Below are 20,697 nucleotides of genomic sequence, written 5' to 3'. Positions count from 1 at the left end.
CCACAGGTCATTCGGAAAATCAGAGAGGGCAAGGCGAGAGTACTTTTGATAGCACCATTCTGGCCCAAGAGACCGTGGTTCTCATGGCTACGAATCATGTCGGTGACAGTTCTTTGGGTCCTCCCTTCGATTCCCAGCCTACTCTCCCAAGGCCCTTTTTTCCACCCCCAAGTGGACAGTTTACACTTGAGGGCATGGAATTTGAAAGGCAGCTACTAAGATCAATAGGGTTTCCTGAAACACTAATTGCTACGCTTCTACAGAGCAGGAAGCAGTCCACTACCCAGATTTATTCAAAGATATGGAAAAAATTCCTGCAGTTTCATACAGCACCTCATACTACAGAAGTTCCGATAGTTCCTTTCTTGGAATTTCTACAGAAAGGGAAGGACTTGGGCCTGGCAGTAAACACACTGAAAGTCCAAGTGTCCGCATTAGGGGCACTGTACGGCCATAATATAGCAGGAAATAAGTGGATCTCACGATTTATTACAGCTTGCGAACGGATAGCTCCAGTTCACATACCTGCAATCCCTGCATGGGACTTAAATCTGGTCTTAGATGCCCTGATGGAAGAACCCTTCGAGCCGATAGACACTATATCCCTGAAGTGTTTGTCACTCAAGATGGCCCTCTTAGTAGCACTAACATCCGCCAGGAGAGTGAGTGATATCCAAGCGCTATCCATAGACACACCCTTTTTTCAGATATACCAGGATAGGTTAAAATTAAAACCAGACCCCTCTTACCTGCCCAAGGTATCAACAAAGTTCCATAGATCCCAAGAGATACTTCTCCCGACCTTCTTTGGAGATCCCACCACTCCGGAGGAGCGGAAATTCCACACCTTGGATGTTAGAAGAACTGTCCTAAAATATATTGAAAGGTCCAGGAGCTGGAGGCAGTGTAGAGCTCTGTTCATATCTTTTCAGGGCTGTAAAAAAGGGTACGGAGTCACGAAGAGCACCATTTCCCAATGGATCAGGGATGCCATTCGCTTAGCCTACTCCGCAAAAAATGAAAATCCTCTGGAGAGCATCAGAGCACATTCCACCAGAGCAGTGGCAACCTCCTGAGCCGACAGGGGAGACGTTCCGATTGAAACCATATGTAAAGCAGCAATTTGGTCATCCCCTTCTACCTTCTATAATCACTATAGACTTGACCTTTCATCAACTTCTGACCTAAGCTTTGGCAGGACTGTCCTTGGCACGGTGGTCCCACCCAGGTGATGGTCTCTGGAATCTCTCCAGTGGGTGCTGTCATGGCGATGGGTAAAAAGTTGGATTACTTACTGGTAATGCTCTTTTAATGAGTCCACGACAGCACCTGCTCACTTCCCTCCCTGCTAAGATATCAATAGAAAAGGTGTATCTATTAAAGATGAAAAAGTAAAGTTTAAGAGATGCAAATACATTGCCTAACCCTTGGCGGTCCTCCTGGTACTCTGAAATGCAAAACTGAGGAGGAAAGGCGGACCGCCCCCTTTATCTTTCTGTAGGGTTTCCTGTTCCAAATGGGGCGGATCCAATACCTCCAGTGGGTGCTGTCGTGGACTCATTAGAAGAGCATTACCGTTAAGTAATCCGGCTTTTTCTTTGGTTGGTCAAGAAACACAACATAAAGAAGGATTTTTCCAGCATCTCCAGGAGATAAAATAATAATTGCTTTATTGAGAATATAAAATTTTCATACCATCAGGTAAAAACGACATAAAGAGGCATATGGAAGGGAGCAATTTCCTACGTGTTTCACCCTAAAAGGGCTTAATCATGGAATGCCAAGAAACACAGACTATGTTTTGAATGAGCCTTTAACATTGACTCTTGAGAACTTTTGATGCAGTATATTGTGTTGTTATCACAGGGACGGTAGGGTAATTGAACAATAAACATTTGTTAATATGTTGATTACACATTGCACCAGACCAGCTATTTTGTGGACCTGCAAAATAGAGAAGGAGGAACTATGCAGATTGATTAAATACTCAAATAATGAAAGTTAAACTCATTCCTGACCTGTGGATGATGACCTGAGCCACAGATGTGGGTATAAAGAGGGATTTTTATTGTTCTGCAAGATGAATCAATTGACTTGCCAGAGCAGCATTAAAGACAACATGGCTCCATCAAGAAGGACACAGATTTGACTTTGTACAGGATGTTAGCTTAGAAGACCATGGTCCCTACTGGAATAACACAGATCTTCTCCATTGAATATCACTGAACCCACATTTGGGGAAGCTAGGATTATGACCCTCCGGTCACCTGATCCCATGGAGACGTTTGGTGAAACCATGTTTGGACCATCTGGTCACCTGATCCCCATGGTTAGATTTGGAGAAACCAGATTGGGGTCATCTGATCTCCTAGCTCCATGGAGACCTTCGGAGAATCCAGGTTGCTACCTTCCTGTCACCTGGAACCCATGGAGTTGTTTGGGAAAATCAGGGAAAATCAGGTTTGGACCATCCAGTCACCTGACCCCCATGGATAAATACTGAGACTCCAGGTTGGGACCATCCGGTCACCTGACTCCATCTAGATGTTCAGAGTAGCCAGGTTGAGACCATCCAGTTGACTGGCCATCTCAATCAATAGACTATCAGCTTCAAAAGCTTGTCATTATCTCATCTCTGTGGGTGCCCGCCAAAAGCCGGGTGCCACTGGTGAGGGTGGTTGGCTCTGAAATCCCCAGATTCGCAGTATTTCTAATCCCGGAAAGTCAGCGGAAGGATGAGACTGAAATTTTGCACCATCTTGGGTATTTGCTGGGACTGTTCTATATGTTACTGTCTGTATGGTGGTTCAATAAAGTATTGCCACTTTGTTTTACTCTTACCCTGTGTTGTCTGAGTAATATTCTGCCCACAATAAAAGGAGAGCGGGCGTTCAGTGGGATAAGCCCTGGTTCATGTGGTTTCTGATGTGGACAGTGGGCTAGAGCACCCACTAACCCCCTGTGCTTCCACAGCCTATCCTTAAGATATGGCTTCAATATTTGATTGATTAGGGTGTGATACCGATTAGCTGTTACTGGCTTCTATAACACAGCAGCTTTGATAAAACTACAGTATAGTTGCCACAGCTGGGTAATGCATATTTTCATTTGACTAGGTGGTGCATCTGCAGTACTTGGTCATGACCACTGTAGAATTAATGGAGCTGCTGTGTTCTGTCAGCATTTGAGAACTTCTGGCCACTGTCAGTACCAGTAACAACGGATTTGGTGGAGGTGCTGTCTGTTACACCCCCACTAATCAAAAACTGATGCAGGGGCTAGGCCATCAATAAAAATGTAGTAGCCAACCACTTTAATGAAGTTGTATGAGATATGAAAATATGCCTACTTTCTTCCAAAAACATCACTTTAGGTCATGGTGTTTATTGCATCTTAGCCTCACTGAAGCAAATAAAGGTTTACATACAGTAGTAGTAGACACAGTCATTGTACAAAAGTTATTCTGTTTCTGGAAGAAAGCAAATGTTTTTTCTATTTTGATATAACTCCTTTAAAATATTTATCACTAGTGTTGAGCATTCTGATTCTGCAATATCGGGTATTGGCCGATATTCACAGTATCGGAGTTCCGATACTGAGTTCCGATACTTTTAGAATATCGAATGCCGGAATCGGAAGTTCCCATAATGCAATGAGCCAGTTTGATTTTTTGTGAAAAAAAAAGTTAATAAAGTTCACCAAACACTCCACTTTACAGTTGTGTAGGCCACATTAGCTCATATTAAAGTCTAGTCCACACTTTATAAAATGAGTGTTTCTTATACCTGTTAGCAGCTGTTCAGGAATAAGGACACTAAGCCCTTAGTACTTTTCTGCCTATCTTTATCAGTCTACCAAGATGAAGAAGGCAGGGGGTAAGGCACGTGGTCGTGGGCATGGAGTTTCTGCAGGGAGAGGAGGGGGATTCTGTGCCTGTTGCGGGCACCAGTGACTCAGTATCTCCCAGTTTTACCAGGGAACAGTCCTTTATGCGCAGCTTTGTAGGAACTCGCCGTACCCCACTGCTGCGGGACGAACAAATTGAAGCCGTTGTCAGATGGATGGCAGCTAACGCATCGACTTCAATTAGTTCCAGATCCTCTCAGGTCCAGAGCACTGAAGAGCACCCATCTGTCTCTTCACCACCTGCCAAATTGCCCAGGCAGTCAGAGAGCCCTGGACAGGAGCCATCTCTACTTCTGTTCTCTGAATCTGTTGGCTTGGAAAGAGGGGGCCAGCCAAGCAGCATTCGAGAATTTGAAGAAGAGGTAGTATGCAGTGATGTGCAACAGCTTTGTCTCCCTGAATCTGAAGAGGCGGGTGGGCCAGTGCCTATGGTCAGCACACCTCAGTACGCATCAGATGATGAGACTCAGGTGCCACTTTCTGGTGCGTACTGTGCTGTCGAGACTACCCAGGAGAAGCAGCCATTTGAAGAGGGTAGTGTAGATGATGAGATCCTTGACCCATCATGGCGTGAGGTACAGGAAGGTGGTGGGAGCAGCTCTGAGGAAGAGATTCCACGAATGGCCAAAAAAGGAGGGAGAGGGAGGGGGCAAACTCGGTTGCCTGTAGCCTCCACTTCGGCACCCATTAGGAGCATGCCTCTTGCAAAACCCAAAACGGGCGCTCCCAAAACTTGCAGTGCCTGGTCCTTTTTTGACACAGTTGCAGATGACATTTGCTTTGTCAAATGCAAGCTGTGTAATCAGAAAGTGAAAAGAGGGAAAAGTGTCAGCAACCTGAATACCACAAATATGTGGAAACATGTGCGGACCAAACACGTGGTGGAGTTACAAAGACACACTGAAGACATAGGCCAACCTACAGAACCACATACCACCTCTTCAGCTCGTGTTGTAGCCTCTTCCTCCAGCTCACACACAGCTGGTTCGGCTTCCTCACAGGATCGCCATGGAAGAACCTCTGGCACTGTTGTACAGAGACCCAGTGTAATTACACCCACAGCACCACGTTCCCTGTCATCCTCACACTCCCAGGCCACTCTACAGCCATCGGTAGCACAGGCAAGGGAGAACTTGCAGCCATACTCGGCCAACCATCCCCGTGCACAGGCTCTGAATGCTGGCATTGCAAAACTACTGTCCCTTGAAATGCTCTCATTCAGGCTGGTGGAGACTGACACCTTCCGTATCTTCATGGCATTCGCAGTCCCACAATACAACGTGCCCAGCTGCTTTTAATTCAGCAGGCAAGCCGTCCCTGCCCTGCGAAAGCATGTGGAGGGAAAAATTAAACATGCGCTACAAAACGCCGTCAGTAGCAAGGTCCACCTGACCACCGGCGTGGACCAGTAACCATGGACAGAGACGATATCTTTCCCTCACTGCCCATTGGGTAAATGTTGTGGAGCCGGGTACAGATCTTGAGAGTGGCGCTATATGTGTTCTGCCAAATCCAAGGATTGCAGGAATCCAGTCTGTACCCATTGAGTCCTCCTCATACTCTAGTTCCTCTGAATCAGCACTGCAGGAGCCGTCACAGTCTACCTCCGCGTGGACCATGAAAGCTTACCTGTTACGACCGATATGAGCACAGCCGTGGCCAGACGTCAACAGGCCGCATTGAAATTAATTTCTTTGGGGAATCGAAGCCACACAGCACAGGAGCTCTGGAATGCCATCAAGCAGGAGAGAGACGTGTGGTTTGTGCCAGTGAATCTCCAGCCAGGCATGGTAGTGTGTGACAATGGCCGAAATCTGGTGGCAGCTCTTGGCCTAGGCAACCTCACTCACATCCCATGTCTGGCACATGTGCTGAACTTGGTCGTGCAGAGTTTTTTGAGGGACTATCCGGATCTTGATGCACTGCTGCACAAGGTCCACATAGAGTGCGCTCGCTTGCAGCGTTCCAGCATGGCAAGATTGCACATTGCAGCTCTTCAGCGCCGATTCCGCCTTCCGGAACATCGCATCATATGTGACCTACCCACCTGGTGGAATTTAACGTTACGTATGTTGGAGAGGTTGTGTGAGCAGAAGGCAGCAGTAATGGAGTACCAGCTGCATCAGGCGCAAGCAAGTCGCACTGCTCGCCGTTCACACTTTACCACCACTGAGTGGCCCCCTATGAAGGACATCTGCCACATTTTGCGTGCCTTTGATGATTCCACACGGATGGCGAGTGCAGATGATGCACTAGTCAGCATGACTATCCCCCTTATCTGCCTGCTTGAAAAAGCACTGCAAGCACTAAGGGAGGAGGTTGTGGAAGAGGTGGAGGATGAGGAGTTACAAATGCCATCTGCTTCTGGACAGTCTGAGCAACGTGGTTCCTCACAAAGGCCTAGGCAGGGGACACTTTGTGAGGAGGATGAGGAGGAGTCAATGGAGGAGGAAGACATCTGTCCAGAGGAGGAAGGTGCACAATGCTCTAGCAGTCATTATGTAGAGTGAGGGTGTGGTGATGCAGAGCAGGCAGAGATGACGCCTCAAGCAGGGGATAGCGTTTCTTGGCCAGTTGGCAGTTTGCAGCACATGGTTGATTTCATGCTGCAGTGCCTGAGAAACGACCGCTGCATCGCCCACATTCTCAGCACAGCTGATTATTGGGTGTACACCATCCTAGATCCTGGCTACCTGGACAACTTACAAAGCCTCATAACACCGTTGAACCGGGAGCGTAAAATGCAGGAGTACCAAGACACACTGGTGCATTCCATCATGTTCTCCATTCCACCCGAGAGCAGTGCTGCTAGTGCTTTACAAAGCAGCTGAGTGCGTCGAGGCAGTGGAGGAAGCTCTGCACAAAGAGGGAGCAGAAGCAGCGCCTCAGCACAAGGCAAGACCAGTAAGGCCCAAATGTGGCAAAGTTTTGTGCACCTGCCACAAATGTCTACACCATCACAGACGGCTCCAGTCAGCAGGAAGTAATGTTTCCGTCAGATGGTGACAGACTACATGCCTTGCCCTCTCAGTGTTCTCCCACACGACTCTTCCCCCTTCAAGTTTTGGGTCACTAAGCTGGATACATGGCCAGAGCTTAGCCAGTATGCATTGGAGGTGCTGGCTTGCCCTGCTGCAAGTGTATTATCGGAACGCGTCTTTAGTGCTGCAGGTGGTGTACTACCAGACGGTCGCATGCGACTATCCACCGATAACATTGACCGGCTTACTTTTCTGAAAATGAACAAGGCCTGGATCTCGCAGGAATTCGCCAGTCCTCTTCCAGATTAAATAATTGGTTGGCAACAGTATCCAGGTCTCCTGTTGTGTTCATGTTTCTACCACCTGAACTGTAATCCCTGGGCTCCAACACTGCCAGTTGCTGCTCAGAAGTGTCGTCTGCACAGTCAACACTTGCTCCTGTGTTATTGGGGTTCAGTAACGTCAGCTGATCCCCTGCTGTGTGTCCGGCAATTTCTCCTGCTCCGACCACACTCACACTACTACAGATATTAAACTTGCTCCAGTTAGGCCTCTGGCTACACTCTGTTTCTCCTGTAATCCCTGGGCTCCAACACCGCCAGTTGCTGCTCAGAAGTGCCGTTTGCACAGTCAACACATGCTCCAGTGTTATTGGGGTTCAGTAACGTCAGCTGATCCCCTGCTGTGTGTCCGGCAATTTCGCCTGCTCTGTCCACATTCACACTACTACAGATATTAAACTTGCTCCAGTTAGGCCTCTGGCTACACTCTGTTTCTACTGTAATCCCTGGGCTCCAACACTGCTGCTCAGAAGTGTCTTTGGCATGGGTACTCCCTCCTACCCAGCCTGGTTCCAGCACGCCAGCTGTTTCCGGGTAGTGTCAACATCACTTTGCCTCCAATATGTTGTCCTGTTGTGTTGCGGTCGGGTTAGCCGACTCTATGGTGCCTGCAGTTTAGTTGCTTCCTATGTGGGCTGCGGGATCTGGCAATGAAGGCTGGTTCCGTAGTGCCAATAGGACAAGCTCCCCCTGTAGGACTCTGGGTTTCGGTAACTCCGGCCGGCTTGCGGCCTTGCAACTTTTTTTTTCATGTGTACCTTCTGCTGCCTATCTGAGTTCCAGTACCATTAGCTGGTTCTTTGGAAGTCAATCTTGAATATGTCCCCCTGGGTTCCAGTAACGTCAGCTGGTTCCAGGCAGAGCCTTTGGCTTAGGTGCCTCCTTCTCGGTATCCAAGTTCCACCAACGTCTGCTGGTCCTTGGTAGTGCTTTCTGGCACAGGTACCTCCTGCTTAGTAACTGGGCACCAGTAACATCAGCTGGTCCTCGGTAGTTCCATTGGCTCTTGTACCTTCAGCTACCCATGCAGGTTCCAGTACCGTCAGATGGTTCTCAGCAGTTCCTCAGCCTTCTTGTACCTTCTGCTACATTTCCGAGTTCAAGCTTTTTGAAATGGGTTTTGGTAATCACTCTGGATCTCCCTGATGACGACCCTAAAGACGATAACCCTGAAGACCACCCCGAAGAAGACGACGACCCCGAAAACGACGACCCTGGAGACGACGACCCTGAAGATGACCCCGAAGACGACGACCCTGAAGACCACCCAGAAGAAGACCAAGAAGATGACCCTGAAGAAGATGACCAAGAGGACAAAGAACAAGAAGACAACCACCAAGATACAGAAGAACAAGAGACAGAAGATCAAGAAGCAGAAGAACAAGAAGTGTTATGAACTCATTTTCTGCTCCACCAGTTGAGAGTTTTCCTTCTGTTCTCCCTCTGGTGGTGACAGGAGGTAGTGAGGTTGGTTTAAGTGGTAGTGATCTGCCACCTGATGAGGAGGATAACGATTGGATCTCTGGAGTATCAGACTGGATATAAGACAGCCGACGCCCTATCCTGGTGCTGGTGATTCAGTCTGCTTCTCAGGTCTTGGACTTCAGCTCTCTTCCAGTCTTCTCAAGTTAAGTTTGTTTTTTGCTAATGTTCACACTTGCGCTTGTTGGTCAGTTTCTAGTGTGGTCAGCCTGCCCCTGCTGGGGCTATGCTGAACTTCCACTCCTATTTATCTGTATTTGTCAATTTGCCTTTTTTGTCCCTTATTAGATTGGCCTCTTTTTGCTCTGTTTCAGAATATTTCAGAGTGCTGATATAGTGGGAGAAGTCTAGTGACTTCAGGGTTAATTTTGCTATCAGAAGTGTTGGCCATTATTTTGGTAGGGTTTTTTGGCAGATTGCAGACAGTGGCTTTCCTTTCCTGTCCTTTCTAGTTAGTCGGACCCCATCGTTTTCTCAGCCTATTTTCCTGCCTTTGATTGTGTTTTCATCTTGTTTCACCGTCAATACATGTGGGGGGCTGTCTTTCCTTTGGGGGTCTGCTCTGGGGCTGTTAGTTTTCCTCTTTTCCTGCTTTAGGCTTATGTAGCTCTCCGTTTGTGACGAGGCATCTAGGACCATCGTAGGAACGCTCCACGACTGCTGCTAGTTGTGTGGTTAAGATCAGGGATCTGCAATCTGCATAGTTACCAACCTCTCTGGTTTTCTGAGACTTAGCTTGTTGTTTTTTTCCTCCTCGGTGACCCATTCATAACAGAATCACCAGCCATACAGCAGATTCTAGGATACTCAAAAGCAGGAAGGAATTGTTAAAGAAAAAGAAAAAAAAAGTGTCAGAATTTTTTTGTTTTTTTTTATTTATATTTTTTCCTCTTTTTCTCTGGGGCCGTAGGAGGATTTTTTTTCTCTCCTAATGGAGATTAAGCAACTGTCCTTTTCGTGTGGAGCAACTTGCTGCTGAAGTACAAGGAATTTCCACCTACCTTATTCAGTCACATGCTGCTGAACCCAAGATTCCTACTCCTGATGCGTTTTCTGGGGATCGGTCTAAATTTCTGAATTTTAAGAATAATTGTAAATTATTTCTTGCTTTGAAGCCTAACTCATCAGGGAGCTCTGTGCAGCAGGTTAAAATTGTCATCTCCTTGCTGCGTGGCGATCCCCAGGAGTGGGCTTTTTCTCTGACACCTGAAAGTCCTATTCTAACTAATGTGGATGCATTTTTTCAGGCCTTGGGGTTGTTGTATGATGAACCTAATGCTATTGATCAAGCTGAGAGAACCCTGTTGGCATTAGACCAGGGTCAGGATCCTGCAGAGTTGTACTGTCAAAAATTCCGAAAGTGGGCGGTCCTTACTAAATGGAATGAAAGTGCATTGGCAGCTCTCTTTCGGAAAGGTTTGTCAGAAACCGTAAAAGATGTTATGGTGGGATTTCCTGTTCCTTCTGGTCTGGATGGCTCTATGTCATTAGCCATTCAAGTTGATCGGCGTTTACATAAACGTAAAAATACACAGGAGGCACTGCCACCTTTTGAACAAATGTCTGAACCTATGCAATGTGATGGGGTTTTGTCGAGGGCGCAACGTCGGGAGTTTAGAAGGCGTAATAAGCTGTGTTTTTTCTGTGGAGATGCCTCTCATACAATTTCTGTCTGCCCTAAACAAGAGAAACGTTTTGCACACACATTTGCTGTGGGCAGCATACAACCTAAGTTCCTTTTGGCAATTACTCTGATCTGCTCCTTGTCCACATTTTCCACTAAGCCTTTTGTGGATTCAGGAGCAGCTCTGAATCTGATGGATTTGGACTTTGCTAAACGTTGTGGTTTGTTCATGACGCCTCTGCAGACGCCTATTCCTTTGAGGGGTATTGATGCTACTCCTTTGGCGGAGAATAAACCTCAGTTTTGGACCCAGGTGATAATGCGAGTTGCCCCAGACCACCAAGAAAATTGTAAATTTTTGGTGCTGCATAATTTGCATGATACTATTGTTCTGGGGTTCCCCTGGTTGCAAACTCATAACCCAGTTTTGGATTGGAAATCTGTGTCTATGGTGAGTTGGGGTTGTCAGTGTGTTCTTAGGGACGCTCCTGTTTTCTCCACCTCTCCTCTGTCTCATGATATTCCTGATTATCTGGCTGATTTCTCTGATGTATTTAGTGAGAGTAAGTCTGCGTCTTTGCCTCCTCATAGGAGTTATGACTGTGCAATTGAGTTGGAGCCTGGGTGTAAATTTCCCAAGGGTCGGCTTTTCAACTTATCTGTACCCGAACATGATGCTATGTAATCCTATATTAAGGAGTCACTGGAGAAGGGTCATATTAGACCATCCTCGTCACCTTTAGGTGTTGGTTTTTTTTTGTGGCCTAGAAAGATGGTTCATTAAGACCGTGTATTGATTATCGTTCCCTTAACAAGATGACGGTTAAATATCAGTACCCGTTACCTCTGATGTCTGATTTATTCTCCAGAGTTAAGAGTGCCTGCTGGTTTACTAAGCTTGACCTCAGGGGGGCGTATAATCTTAAACCAAAAAAATTCTACTTAAACAATTTTATTATAAAACATATAATCTTTATTAGATCAAAAAAGACACCAACATTAAAATCAAAAAATATATAAAAAAATCCTACAAAGGAGGCAGGTCCTCATACACAGTTAGACAATATATATAATAATTATAAATCCCAAAAGGGGAAAAAAAGGAGGGGTCATACAATATTATATTACATATAGTCAATTTATCCCATCACTTTTAATTATACTATCAAAAAACAGTTTGTTATATGGCCAAATTTATCACTAATATAAAGAAGCATAAAGTGCATAGTGCATTTCAAATATAAAGTAGTTAGGCCATGATAGTGTGGGGTTAAACCAATAACTACCCACCTGAATTCATACTGTGTATGTGACCACCGCCGCCTCACACTCCAACGCGCGTTTCACACGTGGTTTCCTCAGGGAGTGATAAGGTGAGTGGGCTACACGCTGGTTTTTATAACACAATAATCTAGCAGGATACCAATCAAGAGCGCTCTGCGGCGCATCACCAGCTGCCATATTGATGACGGTCCCGCCGCAAATCTCGCGGTAACATCAACAAAAAGCGCGATGGCGCCGTCCGTGATGTCACAAGCGAGACTCCCGACTGGGCATGTGCCAACAACGGAGGCAGGCGATGCGCACAGCACTGATGTGGCCATTGTATCTAAGGGCAAATTTGAGGGCAAACATCATTCAAATCTAAAACGTGAATACAAGTGCGATATAATACATAGTATTAAAATTAAAACGTGAAACAATAAAGTGACATCTACAAGAGACAACCATATTACTACTATATGTGGATTAAATATCTGTGTGTAAGTCAGCAGAAATAGGTGATATACACAACACCAATATGGCTATTACATCTAAGAAAAAATATATAAGAGCAAACGCCATTCAAATATAAAACGTGTTTGTAAGTGCACAAGCGAGACTTCCAACTGGGCATGCGCCAACAACGGAGGCAGGCGATGCACACAGCACTGATGTAGCCATTGTATCTAAGGGCAAATTTGAGGGCAAACATCATTCAAGTATGAAACGTGAATACAAGTGCAATATAATACACAGTATTAAAATTAAAACGTGAAACAATAAAATGACATCTACAAGAGACAACCATATTATTACTATATGTGGATTAAATATCTGCGTATAAGTCATCAAAAAGTAGGTGATATACACAACACCGATATGGCTATTACATCTAAGAAAAAATATAAAAGCAAACGCCATTCCAATATAAGACGTATTTGTGAGTGCAACATAATACAATAAAGTGACAACTACAAAAAACAAAATATATATATATATATATATATATATATATACATAAAATTATATAAAAAAAAAAAATGGAGTTTTTTCTTCCTCTAAATTGAATGATGAATGTCCTCATAATGGCAAAAAAGGGAACTTCTTGAATTATTCCCCTCCCCTTCTTCAAAAAACCAATACTCCTTCTCTTATTCTTCACTCTATTGATTTCTTCTCCCACATAGCAAAAAATGGACATAAGGAACACTGTATAATAGAACAAACATATATTATAACATTTCATCAAAGATACATTGCTCAATAAAAAAAAAACTTATGTCCACTCGTAGACCCATCACGAAAATTGGATTGTTTAAAAAAAAGAAAAGAAAATAAATTAAAAACATATTTAATATTATAAAGGGACAAATTAATAAGCAGCACCTCAAAAAAAACCCATCAGAAGAAACCTCTTCTTTTAAGTCTACAAGAAGCTGGAAAATCCCCATTGGTCATTAAGACCATGCGGTTTCATGGTTCTCAAAATGGTGATCCACCGACACTCTTTTTGGGCTAACCTATTAATGTGTTGAAGAGTTGCCATCTTATGTGAAGGATTCTGGGGAGGTTTTGCAAAGACTACATGGAATCAATTTGGAGCCAGATATGTTCTTTATTACTGGAGATGTCGAGTCCCTATACACTTGTATAGAACATGGACTCGGCATCTCAGCAGTCAGATTTTTTCTAACAAATAAAGGTATGGATAGAGAACTGATGCAACTTCTTCTTGAATTGTTAGAATATGCTTTAATGCATAATTACTTTACATTCAAAGATCGATTTTATGTACAGCAAAGGGGAGTGGCTATGGGGGCATCTTTTGCGCCCTCATATGCCAACCTCTTTATGGGCCAATGGGAACGAGAACATATGTTGGCATATTTATCTAATGTACAAAGTCCTTCTGTGGTCAGTTGGATGCGCTTTATTGATGACCTGTTATTCATTTGGCAGGGTAACAGATCTGATTTGGATGATTTTTTAGTACATCTAAATTCAAATAATTGGAATATTAAGCTTTCCTTCAAGATCTCCAGAGAGAAAATTGATTTTTTGGATCTTCAGTTTACAGTGGATCAACTCGGAAATATTCATAGTACCATCTACCGTAAGGAGACAAGTACTAATTCGGTACTACATGCAAGATCTGCTCACCCAAGACATACAATTAGGGCAATTCCCAAAGGTCAATTCATTAGGGCTAAGAGAATTTGTGACACTGTTGATGAATTTGAAGTTCAAGCTAGAGACATTGCATCAAGATTTTTAAATCGAGGATATAATTCCTCAGATGTTGATAGAGGATACCAACAAGTTAAAAATATGGATCGTAATACACTTCTTCAAGGTAAACAAATAAAGAAGGAGGATTCTCGTTTACGTATTATTACCAACTATCATGGAAGATGGAGGGATATGATGGATGTTTTTAATCAATATTGGCCAATATTGAAACAAGATCCAGGATTGAGTAAGTATATTGAAAATAAACCTTTGATTGTTGCAAGAAGGAGTAAAACCATAGGGGAAACTATCACTCATAGTCATTATGTTGCCCCCAAATCTAATTTTATATTCAACTCCAAAGGTCCAAAGTGGGGCTCACGATCATGTGGGGATTGCAGTGCATGCAAATATATGGTAAAAACTGAGATCTTTTGTAACTCTTCTGAGACAAGGAATTACAAAATTACTCATGCGATTAACTGCAAAACTATGTCAGTTATATATTATCTCACATGTCCATGTGGACTTATTTATATAGGTCTCACATCGAGGCAACTTCGTGTACGGATATTGGAACATGTTAGGGATATAAAATCTGCGAGACTTATTGATTCGGATGAATCACGAAAAGAAGATGTGACTAAGTTGAAAACATTACCTGCTCATTATCGAAAATTTCATCCTTCTGGAAATATTGATCTTCAAGTCAGAGGTATTGATGTGATTCATTTGGGTATTCGTGGGGGGAACCTCATGAATAGGTTAGCCCAAAAAGAGTGTCGGTGGATCACCATTTTGAGAACCATGAAACCGCATGGTCTTAATGACCAATGGGGATTTTCCAGCTTCTTGTAGACTTAAAAGAAGAGGTTTCTTCTGATGGGGTTTTTTTGAGGTGCTGCTTATTAATTTGTCCCTTTATAATATTAAATATGTTTTTAATTTATTTTCTTTTCTTTTTTTTAAACAATCCAATTTTTGTGATGGGTCTACGAGTGGACATAAGTTTTTTTTTTTTATTGAGCAATGTATCTTTGATGAAATGTTATAATATATGTTTGTTCTATTATACAGTGTTCCTTATGTCCATTTTTTGCTATGTGGGAGAAGAAATCAATAGAGTGAAGAATAAGAGAAGGAGTATTGGTTTTTTGAAGAAGGGGAGGGGAATAATTCAAGAAGTTCCCTTTTTTGCCATTATGAGGACATTCATCATTCAATTTAGAGGAAGAAAAAACTCCATTTTTTTTTTTTTTATATAATTTTATGTATATATATATATATATATATATATTTTGTTTTTTGTAGTTGTCACTTTATTGTATTATGTTGCACTCACAAATACGTCTTATATTGGAATGGCGTTTGCTTTTATATTTTTTCTTAGATGTAATAGCCATATCGGTGTTGTGTATATCACCTACTTTTTGATGACTTATACACAGATATTTAATCCACATATAGTAATAATATGGTTGTCTCTTGTAGATGTCATTTTATTGTTTCACGTTTTAATTTTAATACTGTGTATTATATTGCACTTGTATTCACGTTTCATACTTGAATGATGTTTGCCCTCAAATTTGCCCTTAGATACAATGGCTACATCAGTGCTGTGTGCATCGCCTGCCTCCGTTGTTGGCGCATGCCCAGTTGGAAGTCTCGCTTGTGCACTTACAAACACGTTTTATATTTGAATGGCGTTTGCTCTTATATATTTTTTCTTAGATGTAATAGCCATATTGGTGTTGTGTATATCACCTATTTCTGCTGACTTACACACAGATATTTAATCCACATATAGTAGTAATATGGTTGTCTCTTGTAGATGTCACTTTATTGTTTCACGTTTTAATTTTAATACTATGTATTATATCGCACTTGTATTCACGTTTTATATTTGAATGATGTTTGCCCTCAAATTTGCCCTTAGATACAATGGCCACATCAGTGCTGTGCGCATCGCCTGCCTCCGTTGTTGGCGCATGCCCAGTCGGGAGTCTCGCTTGTGACATCACGGACGGCGCCATCGCGCTTTTTGTTGATGTTACCGCGAGATTTGTGGTGGGACCGTCATCAATATGGCAGCTGGCGATGCGCCGCAGAGCGCTCTTGATTGGTATCCTGCTAGATTATTGTGTTATAAAAACCAGCGTGTAGCCCACTCACCTTATCACTCCCTGAGGAAACCACGTGTGAAACGCGCGTTGGAGTGTGAGGCGGCAGTGGTCACATACACAGTATGAATTCAGGTGGGTAGTTATTGGTTTAACCCCACACTATCATGGCCTAACTACTTTATATTTGAAATGCACTATGCACTTTATGCTTCTTTATATTAGTGATAAATTTGGCCATATAACAAACTGTTTTTTGATAGTATAATTAAAAGTGATGGGATAAATTGACTATATGTAATATAATATTGTATGACCCCTCCTTTTTTTCCCCTTTTGGGATTTATAATTATTATATATATTGTCTAACTGTGTATGAGGACCTGCCTCCTTTGTAGGATTTTTTTATATATTTTTTGATTTTAATGTTGGTGTCTTTTTTGATCTAATAAAGATTATATGTTTTATAATAAAATTGTTTAAGTAGAATTTTTTTGGTTTATGTTTATGGTATCTACTTAAAATTTATATAGAAACTTAGGGTTAAAATAATTGTTAAATCTCCTTTATTTGGAATGGGCGTATAATCTTATTCGCATCAAGCACGGGGATGAATGGAAGACGGCGTTTAATACTCGGGAGGGACATTTTGAGTACCTGGTGATGCCTTTTGGGCTCTCTAATGCCCCTTCTGTCTTCCAGTCCTTTATGAATGATATTTTCCGAGACTTTGTGGATAAGTTTTTGATCATCTATCTGGATGATATTTTGATCTTTTCTAGTGATTGGGATTCCCATGTGGAACATGTCCGGACTGTGTTCCGGATTTTGAGGGAGAATTCCCTGTTTGTTAAGGGATCGAAGTGCCTCTTTGGTGTACAGAGGATTTCATTTTTGGGATTTATCATGTCTCCATCGACTATTGAAATGGACCTGGCCAAGGTACAGGCCATTTATGATTGGGTTCAGCCTACTTCTTTGAAGGCTCTCCAGAAGTTTTTGGGTTTTTCTAATTGCTATCGTAAATTTATAGGTAGTTTTTCTAGTATTGTCAAACCACTGACTGATCTGACCAAGAAGGGAGCTGATGTGCTGAATTGGTCTCCTGAGGCTGTCTCAGCATTTCAGGAGCTTAAGCGGAGATTTACTTCAGCTCCAGTTTTACGGAAACCTGATGTCTCACTTCCATTTCAAGTGGAGGTAGATGCTTCTGAGATTGGTGCAGGAGCTGTTTTGTCCCAAAAAGACCCTGTGACTTCTAAGATGAATCCCTGTGCCTTCTTTTCTCGAAAGTTTTCCCCATCTGAATGCAACTATTACGTGGGGAATTGGGAATTGTTGGCCATGAAATGGGCATTTGAGGAGTGGAGACATTGGTTGGAGGGAGCTAGACATCAATTTGTGGTCCTCACTGATCACAAGAATCTGATTTATCTGAAGTCGGCCAAACGCTTGAATCCTAGACAGGCTAGATGGGCCTTGTTTTTCACGTGTTTAAATTTTGTGGTCTCTTTTCTTCCGGGCACTAAGAATGTTAAGGCAGACGCCCTTTCTAGGAGTTTCTTTGCTGATTCTCTTAATGTGACCGAGCCTACTACTATCCTAGGTGAGGCGGTAGTTCTTTCTGCCATTTCGCCCGATTTGAGACGCGCACTGGAGGAATTTCAGGAGGATAAACCTGAGCTTTGCCCTATGGGAAGATTGTATGTTCCTGACCAGTGGAGAAAGAGAGTGATGTCTGAAGTCCATTGCTCCGCATTGGCTGGTCATCCGGGTATTTTTGGTACCAGAGATTTTGTGAGTCAGTCGTTTTGGTGGCCTGCCTTATCTCGTGATGTCAGGAATTTTGTACAGACCTGTGGGACTTGTTCTCGGTCTAAACCCTGTTCTGTTCTAGTGGGTTACTGATGCCCCTGCCGGTGCTCAAGAGGCCATGGACCCATATCTCAATGGATTTTATTTCTGATCTTCTTGTCTCTCAGAGAATGACTGTTATCTGAGTGATTTGTGATAGATTTTCGAAGATGGTCCATCTTGTACCACTTCCAAAGTTGCCATCTTCCACTGAGTTGGTACCCTTGTTTTTACAACAGGTGGTTCGGTTACACGGGATTCCTGAGAACATTGTGTCCGATAGAGGGGTCCAGTTTGTTTCCAGATTCTGGAAAGCCTTTTGTTCTAATCTGGGAATTCAGTTATCCTTCTCCTTCCCGTTTCATCCCCAGACCAATGGGCAGACTGAGAACAAACCAGACCCTGGAGTCTTGTTTAAGATGTTTTATATCTGCTGATCAAGATGATTGGGTCTCATTTTTGCCCTTGGCCGAATTTGCGCTGAACAATAGAGCTAGTTCTGGCACTTTGGATGTCACCCTTTTTCTGTAATTTTTGTTTCATCCTCGATTCTCTTCAGGGCAAGTGGAATCTTCGTCTTTCCCAGGTGTGGACACTGTGTTTGTGAGAATGCAGCAGATATGGGACCAAGTGGTGGATAAGTTGTCACTCTCTCAGGAAAAGGCCCAGCGTTTTTCCAACCGGCATAGGACCATTGGTCCCCGGTTTAAAGTGGGTGATATGGTTTGGTTGTCGTCTAAGAATATTCCTATGAAGGTTGCATCTCCAAAATTTAAGCCAAGATTTATTGGACCTTATAAGATTTTGGAGATTCTTAATCCTGTTTCTTTTCAATTGGCTCTTCCAGTTACGTTCAAAATCCATAACGTATTTCACAAGTCACTGTTGAAGAGGTTTGTTGAGCCAGTAGTTCCTGTGGTGGCACCTCCTGACCCTGTATTGGTTAAAGGCAATGTGGAATATGAGGTAGAGAAAATATTGGATTCTCGTTTGGTTAGACGGAGACTCCAGTATTTGGTCAAATGGAATGGTTATGGCCAGGAGAATATTTCTTGGGTCTCTGCCTCGGATATTCATGCCAATAAATTGGTTCAGGCTTTTCACTGGGCCCATCCTGATCGGCCTGGTGGCATGGATGAGGGTTCGATGACCCCTCCTCAAGGGGGGTGTAATGTTATGAACTTATTTTCTGCTCCACCAGTTGAGAGTTCTCCTTCCGTTCTCCCTCTGGTGGTGACAGGAGGTAGTGAGGTTGGTTAAAGTGATAGTGATCTGCCTCCTGATGAGGAGGATAACGATTGGATCTCTGGAGTATCAAACTAGATATAAGACAGCCGATGCCCTCTCCTGGTGTTGGTGATTCAGTCTGTTTCTCAGGTCTTGGACTTCAGCTCTCTTCCAGTCTTCTCAAGTTAAGTTTGTTTTTTGCTAATGTTCACACTTGCGCTTGTTGGTCAATTCAGTTTCTTGTGTGGTCAGCCTGCCCCTGCTGGGGCTATGCTGAACTTCCACTCCTATTTATCTGTATTTGCCAATTTGCCTTTTTTGTCCCTTATTAGGCTAATTTCACACTTGCTTTTTTTTGCAGCGCGTTTTTCCTGCAAAAAAACGCATTGAAAAAACGCATACAAAGCATTTTTATGAGCATGCATGAAAAAACGCAGCGTTTTTATGCGTTTGTATGCATTTTTAGTGCGTTTTTACCGCGTTTGCGTTTTTTCCAAACATTAGGTGGCCCCTCACACTAACCCAAACCATGACTTTACTAACCCTAACCCTAACCCTGACCCTAACCCTGACCCTAACCCTAACCCTAACCCTGACCCTAACCCTAACCCTATCCCTGACCCTAACCCTGACCCTAACCCTAACCCTGACCCTAACCCTAACCCTGACCCTAACCCTAACCCTAACCCTGACCCTAACCCTAACCCTAACCCTGACCCTAACCCTTAACCAAACCATACTAACCCTAACCCAAACCCTAAACCCTAACTAACCCTAACCCTGACCCTAACCCAAACCCTGACCCTAACCCTAACCCTAACCCTGACCCTAACCCTGACCCTAAACCCCCTTAACTAACCCTAACTCTAACCCAAACCCCTAAATTCCATGGTAACGCATATGCAAAAAAACGCATACATAAGCATGCCAATGCGCACATATGCGCACCCATAGACTTATAATGGGTGTCTTGCTGTAAAAAAACGCATTGCGCGTGCATGCGTTTTTTTGAGGCAAGTCGGACACCTAAGGCTGGTTTCACATTTGCGTTTTTTTTCACGGTAATTTAGCGCTAAATAGCGCATGCGTTTTTTTCCTATACTTTGCATGGGATGCGCTTATGTGCGCATACACATGCGTTTGTACGCGTTTTACCGCGCATGCATTTTTTTGCGGTATGCGCTCGGGCGCACAAAATGCAACTTGTTGCATTTTTTGTGCGTCCGATTTGCCTCAAAAAAACGCATGCGCGCGCAATGCGTTTTTTTACAGCAAGACACCCATTATAAGTCTATGGTGAGCATATGTGCGCATTGGCATGCTTAAGTATGCGTTTTTTTGCACATGCGTTTTTTTTTTACCATTAGTTTAGACAATGGAATTTAGGGGTTTGGGTAAAGTTAGGGTTAGTTAAGGGGGTTTAGGGTTAGGGTTAGGGTCAGGGTTAGGGTTAGGGTTAGGGTCAGGGTTAGGGTTAAGTATGGTTTGGTTAAGGGTTAGGGTCAGGGTTAGGGTTAGGGTTAGGGTTAGGGTCAGGGTTAGGGTTAAGTATGGTTTGGTTAAGGGTTAGGGTCAGGGTTAGGGTTAGGGTTAGGGTCAGGGTTAGGGTCAGGGTTAGGGTTAAGTATGGTTTGGTTAAGGGTTAGGGTCAGGGTTAGGGTTAGGGTTAG

This window comes from Dendrobates tinctorius, unplaced genomic scaffold (genome assembly GCF_039654945.1).
Source record: "Dendrobates tinctorius isolate UK_male_01 unplaced genomic scaffold, ASM3965494v1 ptg000156l, whole genome shotgun sequence".
Taxonomy (NCBI): Eukaryota; Metazoa; Chordata; class Amphibia; order Anura; family Dendrobatidae; genus Dendrobates; species Dendrobates tinctorius.
Note: the sequence above shows the minus strand (reverse complement) of the source record.